Below are 8156 nucleotides of genomic sequence, written 5' to 3'. Positions count from 1 at the left end.
TATTTGTATGTGAGGTTGTCCCAGGACTGGGCAGTGCTTTGTTATGTTAACAACAACGAATCAGAACTGGCTTTATGGCACCTAACTACCACAAGGAAAATTGATCTTCAACATGGGGAAAAACCCAGTCAGTGAGAAACTGTCTCTGAAAAAGTGATGCTGGAAAAACTGGATATCCATGTGTAGAAAAAGGAAAAAGGATGCACTTCTCATACCATACATAAACTAACTGAAAATGTATCAGAAACCTAAATATTAAACCTCAAACCAGAAAATTACTGGGAGGAATATGGAACATAATGCTTGTGACTATAGGGAAATAAGAATTACATTTAAGTCACAATTTTGTTGTTGTTAGGTGTCTTGGGTTGGCTTCAATTCAGTGACATTATGCAAAATTTAACAAAACACTGGCTGATCCAGCACCATTCTCACAATTGTGCTTGAACACATTGCTGCTGCTGACACTGTATCAATCTGTCTCATTGGGGGTCTTCCTCATTTTGCTGACTCTCCACTGTACCAAACATGTTGTCCTTCTCCAGAGATTGGTCCTTCCTGATATTATGTCCAAGTGAGAGAAACGAAGTAATGTCATCCTGACATCTAAGGAGCGTTCTGGTTGTACCTTACAACATAGAATTGTTTCTTCTTTTAGCATTCCATGATAATTTTTTCTCCATTTAGCATGATGCTATTTATTGGTCCAATGGTGAGGGACTTTTTTTTTTTTTTTTTTTTACAATGAGGTACAATCCAGTGATGGCTGTAATCTTTGGTTTTCATCAGTAAGTATTTTAAATCCTCTTCACTTTCAGCAAGAAAAGTTGTATAATTTAAATATTGTGAGTTGTCAATGAGTCTTCCTCCAGCGCTGATGCCATGTTCTTCTTCATATAATCTAGCTTTCAGATTATTTTCTCAGCATATAGATTGACATTGGTAAGTGCTGTGAAGTCAGCTCTGACTTACAGCAACCACATTTAGGATTTCCAAAGAGTGGTTAGTGGGTTTGAACTACCAAATTTGTGGTTAGCAGTCCAATGCTTATTCTACAGCATAAAACCAGGACTTCACTATAGATTGAAAAAGTATGATGAAAGGATACTACCCTTGCACACACCTCTTCTGATTTTAAACCATTCAGTATCTCCTTGTTCTGTTCTTTCAACTGCCTCTTGATCTATGTACAGGTACCTCATGAGCACAATTAAGTGTTCTGAAATATCTATTCTTCAAAATGTTATCCATGGTTTTTCATGATCTACACAGTCAAAAGCCTTTGCATAGTCAATAAAGCACAAGTAAACATCTCTCTGGTGTTTGCTGTTTAAGCCAAGATCCATCTGGTGAGGACCATGTGTGTAGTCATTTATGTTGTTTAAAACAAGGTAGTTGCAATGAATATTGTTCTTGCAAAATTCTGTCATGTGATATCCAGCATCATTTCTGTCATTAAAGCTACATTTTCCAACTAATGATAGTTCGTCTTTGCTTCCAACCTTTGCATTCCAATCACCAGTAATTATCAATGCATCCTTATTGTATGCTTGATAAATTTCAGGCTGAAGAAGGTAGAATTCTTCAATTTCATCATCCCTGGCTTTAGTGTTTGATGCACACATTTGAACAATAGTGGTAGTAACTGGTATTCCTTGTAGTATCTGTTCTTACCAGGAGTAAAACATCAAAAGGTAACCAAAGCTCATAGGGGAATCAAGTCTATATGAGTCACAACCTTATCTACCCTGACACCAGAACTAGATAGTGCCGGCCTACCACCTCTAACTTTGATAGAGTGGAAGGAAAATATGGACCAGAAATCAAATTCTTAATAGAAAGTTTTGATTTTGTCCTTTAATTAGAGTTTTAATTTTGTCCTTTTATTTAATATGTGTTGCTGTTGTTAAATGTCCTTGAGTCGATACCCTCTCATATAGACACTTTATAGGGTACCCAAGGAGTGGCCAGGTTTAGATTACTGACTTTGTGGATAGCAGAGTGGTGTATATCCTACAATGTCAGTCTTTTAAAAATGTTTAACATAAAGAATAAATATCTACTGTTAATTAGTTACATATGTTAGTAAACATTATGAAAGGTTGCTACCAAAATCACCCATGATGCAATTTAAGCTAAAGGAAATATCCTTAAAATTGTCTACTAACAGAAACAAGATAGATAATTAGAGTTCAGTGATGAATTATTGTTGTTGTTGTTGTTAGGTGCCGCCAACTCATAGCAACCTATGCACAGCAGAAAGAAACACTGCCCGAGCATGTGACAACCTCATTATTGTTGCCACGCTTGAGCCCATTGATGCTGCCACTTGGCCAATCCATCTTGCTGGGGGTCTTCCTCTTTTTCTCTGACCCTCTACCTTACCAAACATGATATCCTTCTCCAGTGACTGGTCCCTCCTGACAATGTATCTGAAGTATGAGAGACAAAGTTTGGCCATCTTGGCATACAAGGTGCACTCTGGCTGCGCTTCTTTCAGAACGAATCTATTGGTTCTTTTGGCAGCCCATGGAACTTTCAATATTCTCCTCTAACACCATAACTCTAAAGAATCAATTTTTCTATGGTCTTCCTTATTTACTGTCCAAATTTCACATGCATATGAGGTGATTGAAAATACTATGGCTTGGGTCAGGCGCACCTTAATCCTCAGTCTGACATCTTTGCTTTTCAACACTTTAAAAAGGTCTTGTGCAGCAGATTTGCCCAATGCAATACGCTGTTTGAATTCTTGACTGCTGCTTCTGTGAGTGTTGATAGCTGATCCAAGAAGAATGAAGTTCTTGACAACTTCAATCTTTCCTCCATTGATAAGAATGTTGTTTATTGGTCCAGTGGTGAGGATTTTTGTTTTCTTTATATTAAGGTGCAATCCATATTGAAGGCTGTGGTCTTTGATTTTCATCAGTAAATATTTTAAGTCCTCTTCATTTTCAACAAGCAAGGTTATATCACCTGCATATCACAGATTGTTAATGAGTCTTCCTGCAATCCTGATACCACTTCTTCTTCATATAACCCAGATTCTTGCATTATTTTCTCAGCATACTGGTTGAATAAGTACGGTGAAAGAATACAATCTTGTCATACACATTTCTTAATTTTAAGCCATCCAGTGTTCCCATGTTCTTTTTGAACAACTGTGTCTTGGTCCATGTATATATTCCTCATGAGCAGAATTAAGTGTTTCAGAGTACTCATACTTTGCAATATTGTCCATAGTTTGTCATGAGCCACACAATCAAAAGCCTTTGTGTGGTCAATAAAGCACAAGTAAACATCTTTCTGATATTCTCTGCTTTCAGCCAAGATCCATCAGACATCAGCAATGATATCCCTTGTTCCACGGTCTCTTCTGAATAAACATGGACCTAGCCAGATGTAATACATAGAAATCAAATTTACTATATCTGCGGAAAGAAACAATGGGAAAGCTCCATATCATAAGTCAAAACAAGGCCAGGGGCAGACTGTGGAACGAACTACCAATTGCTCATATGCAAATTCAAACTAAGCTGAAGAAAATGAATAAAGTACACAAGAGCCAAAATATGACCTTGAATACATACCAACTAAATTTAGAGATCACCTTAAGAACAGATTTGATACATTAAACACTAAAGACCAAAGCCCAGAAAAGTTGTGGGATGACATCAAGAACATCATACATGAAGGAAGCAAAAAGTCATTAAGAAGAAAAGAAAGGAAGAAAAGGTTAAAAAGGATGTCAGAAGAGACACTGAAACTTGCTTTCAAGCATAGAGATGCTAAAGCATATGGTAGACATGAGAATTACAAAAACTGAACAGAAAATTTCAAAGATCAGCTCGAGAAGATAAAGCCAAATATTACAACAAAATGTGCAAAGATCTGGAGTCATATAACCAAAAAGGAAGAACACGCTCAGCATTTCTCAAGCTGTGGGAACTGAAGAAAAAAATCAAGCCTCTATTTTCGTAATTGAAAGATTATCTGGGCAAATTATTGAATGATGTAGAAAATTTCAAAAGAAGATGGAAGAAATACACAGAGTTCCTGTACCTAAAGGAAATGGTTGATGCTCAACCATTTCAAGAGGTAGCTTATGATTACAAGCCAATGATACTGAATGAGGAAATCCAAGGTGCATTGAAGGAATTGGCAAAGAACAAAGCACCAGGAATTGATGGAATAAAAATTGAAATCTTTCAAGAAAGTAAGGCTAACAGCAGGCACTCACTCGTCCATGCCAAGAAATTTGGAAGACAACTATCTGGCTGACTGATTGGAAGAGATCCATATTTGTGTCCATTCCAAAGAGAGGTGACCCAACAGAATGCGGAAATCATCGGAGAATCTCTTTGATATCCCATGCATATAAAGTTTTACTCAATGTAATACAGAAATGGCTACAAGCATACATTGACAGAGAACTTCCAGAGGTTCAAGCCGGATTCAGTGATGAATTATTTGGTTCATTTCAAGGAAGTCTTTAAGGAACTTCTGTGAACCAGAATAAACTCAGAGGCAACTAAGAACAACATGATTAACTTTCCTTGATGCCATTTTTGAAACCCAAATAATTCAAAGAATGTCATTGGTTTGCATTAAGATCCTCTGATTATTTTTTGCCCAGTCATGAGTTGCAAGTGAAAACTTCCTTTGGTAAAATATTGAGCATATATCAAAATCATTCATGTAGTATTATTATTATTTTAAATATTTTATTCTGAATTATGTGATAGTTTACATGGGAGAGTTTTACCTCTACATTCATCCAATTATATATCATTTCATTGTCATGATTTCAATCCCCTCCATGCATTATAAACCAATCAAAGTGTATACCCTGCAAGCCTGACCCCCGGTCATCAGCATACAGCCCCTCTCCCTCTCTGGGTCTAGAGTCCCCAGCTGCTCCATCTCTCCACATCATTGTCTCTGACTCCATCTCTGGCATCAGTTTCTCTGGGTAGGGGCCCGCACTCTGCTATTCTTCCTTGAGTGTCCCATGGACCTCCACTCCTGGACTGCAAAGTCAATCACTACCCCCCTTTTGCTGCAAAACGTCTACCTTTACATTTCCAGCCCTCACAGTCAGTCCTGATAACAATTATTCACTATTGTATCACAAGAGACCGATCCCATTTCCTTTCATCAGCCCCACCCAGACAAATTGGATACTACTCAGTAGACATTCTACCTTCCTCCTTGCCCTCTTGATCTAGATTCCTTCTTGAAAGCTTGTGAGCCAGTCACTTCTTGCCTTTGAAGCATCCCCTGATGCCCCATTTTGGGTAGCCAATAGCCCATCCCTGTCTATTCTGTGTATGGAAGGGGTGGGAACGATCCCCGCTGTAAAGATTTGTTCCCTTTTTTAGCTACTGTATCCATAGGTGTAGGTCAAGTTCATCAAATTGTATCAGATTATTATTTTTTTTTCCCTCTTCTACTTCTTCTAGTTGAGTTGTGATCATGCAGTCATTGAAGACAGGTCAAGTGGGTATTATCTGCAAGTGTGGGTGTTCTTATGCATATGCCCTCTGTTATTATCAGCTGGATGCTTCACTCTCCACTCTAGTCATCTGTGGCTATGTCACTCACTCTGGGCCCAAGAGTCCCCAGGTCTTGCCACACATGCAGTATTATTTTTTACATATCACATATTTTTGGTTTTCCACATAATTCCCCACTGCTTCTTCTCTTAAATGTGACATTCATGCAATTAAATACCTTTGGGAACCATTATGTTCTTGAGAGTTTCTTAAATCCCTCAAGAAACGTGGAAGAACTTTTAATAAAGTATTTATTACACCCGCTTAATCAGCAGGTTGACCTCAGGGACTTTATTCCCAATTGATCTAAGGAAAATATATAGCTGAACTTTTAATCTAAAACTATCTTCTGAAATGATATTTTTAGTCATTGTGTTATTGCTTTCATGACATGAAGCTGTGTCTTTGATATTTTGAAGTGCCATCAAGTTGGTTCCAACCCATAGGGACCCTGAATAGGGTTTCTGAGGAGCGACTGGTAAGATTGAACCACCGAATTTGTGATTCAAGCCGACCTTGCCTCCAGCTCATTAACCATGCCAGGACTCCTTATCTGTTATACTCATACATTAAATGATAAGTTTGGCTTTCCATCCTACTACTTGTAACTACTATTATTTATCTTATTTATATATCACATGGCCCCATAAGATAAGCTCTTGGCTTCAAGACTGGTTTTAACCATAAGACCAGTAGTTCAAACTCAACAGCCGCCCCTCAGGAACCCTATGCAAGGTTGCTATGAGTTAGAAAGGACTCGATGGCTCTTAACAAAAACAACAACAACATATGACAGGCAGAATTTAATTTTTCTTATAAACAAATAATTCATGGGAATAGGTGGACATGAGGTTCCCAAATGAGCCTAGGTGTTGACCATTTTCCTTTCCACTTGTAAGTTAAACTAATTTATTTGAATACCCTATAATTTATATTCTGCAAATTTTTTTAAAAATGTATGGCTATATACAGTACACAGATGTATGTCTCCATAGTCTCTATATATGTACACTCACACACACACACATATATTTATACTCATATATATTTTTGTATCCTACATCATCAATCTTTTTATTTATTTGAGTATATATATATATATATTCAATTTTTAATTTGACAAGAACTTGAAAATATGGGAATATAGGGGTGGTAGGCGTTTATAATTTGGCAGTTTAACTTTATCCCTTATCTTAAACTTCACTCAATTATTTTCCAAACCACCATTAAAATTGTTGTTTTTCTTTATACAAAATCACTATGTTTATTCAACCTTTGACTATTCTTTACTGAAGGATATAGTGGATTCAAAGTTTTAGTTATACATTCCCATGGAAATTATTCATCTGACACTGTAGATACTCTAGAATTAAAGTATTGGCCATTTCTTTATTTTCTTATTCTTTTTGCAGCCATGTAATGTTCCTTTTCTGAATTTTACCAACTATGTTTAAGGAATAGTGTCTCCTAGTGAAAGTATGAAGAATCCACAAGAAAACAATGTATTTTATTTTACATATGTAAAGCTAATAGTGGGGAACAAGGCAGCTCTGTAGGATAAACTCTGGGTTTCAAATCACATAGTTCAAGCCCAAGAGCCTCTCCATAGGAGAAAGATGAGGTTTTCTGCTCCCTCAAAGATTTAGAGACTCAGAAACCCAATAAAGTATTGTTTAGTGTCTTTGAGTCAGAAATGACTTGATGGCACTTAACAACAACAAAGCTACTAGAATTCTCGATTATTTAAAACAGTTTTATTTAAATAAGGAAATCTTGTTAATCGATCAGAAAAAATATAGGAATAATAAAGCTGATGATTACTGTTTGTGTGAAAAAGACATACTATGTTCATCAAACATAAAATAAAGTCTTGCAGAGAAGTATCTGTATCTTCTATAAATGCATTTTTGTTGTCATTTTGTTTTGTAAATTTGTATTATGAACTGAGTGATAGTATGCATGGGAGAACATCAGCTGTACACCTTCATTTCATTGCAATGATTACAATCTCTTCCTTGTATCATCAGTCAACAGTCAGATATATTGTATCTTATAGGATTGTTTTACTTTTTTTCTCAGAAAATTTATGAGGGTTTCATTTCCTAAGTCTCAGTAAAGTGTTTTTAATTCAACAGCAAAAATCAATTAAAATTATACATTTCTGTTTGCCATAATTATATCCTAGCTTCCAGTGCCCTTTCCTCTATTTCCAGTGTACATTCTCTTCAGAAGTCAATTCCTTGAGTTTTTTCTAAGGATGATGAACCCAGAGTTGTTGAATGCTAGAACCTTGTCTTTAATTACTTCCAACTTAAGATACATTTGGAGTATGAAATAAACATAAGTGGGACATTTCAGTTTTATTATTTATTCTTATATCTTCATGTCTATGACATTAAACTAGTTGCCACTGAGTTATTAAACTAATTGCCACTGAGTTGAATTCAACTTAGGAAAATCCATGTAGGTCAGAATAAAAGCTGACTCCATATGTGTTCAATAGTTTGTTTTTTGTTTGTTTGTTTGTTTTTTGTAGTGAACCAAGTCTTTCTTATAAAGGAGCTTCATGAGTGAACCTATTCTTCAAAGTGTTATCCATAG

The sequence above is a fragment of the Chrysochloris asiatica genome, unplaced genomic scaffold (genome assembly GCF_000296735.1).
Source record: "Chrysochloris asiatica unplaced genomic scaffold, ChrAsi1.0 scaffold00535, whole genome shotgun sequence".
In the NCBI taxonomy this organism is placed as follows: Eukaryota; Metazoa; Chordata; class Mammalia; order Afrosoricida; family Chrysochloridae; genus Chrysochloris; species Chrysochloris asiatica.
Note: the sequence above shows the minus strand (reverse complement) of the source record.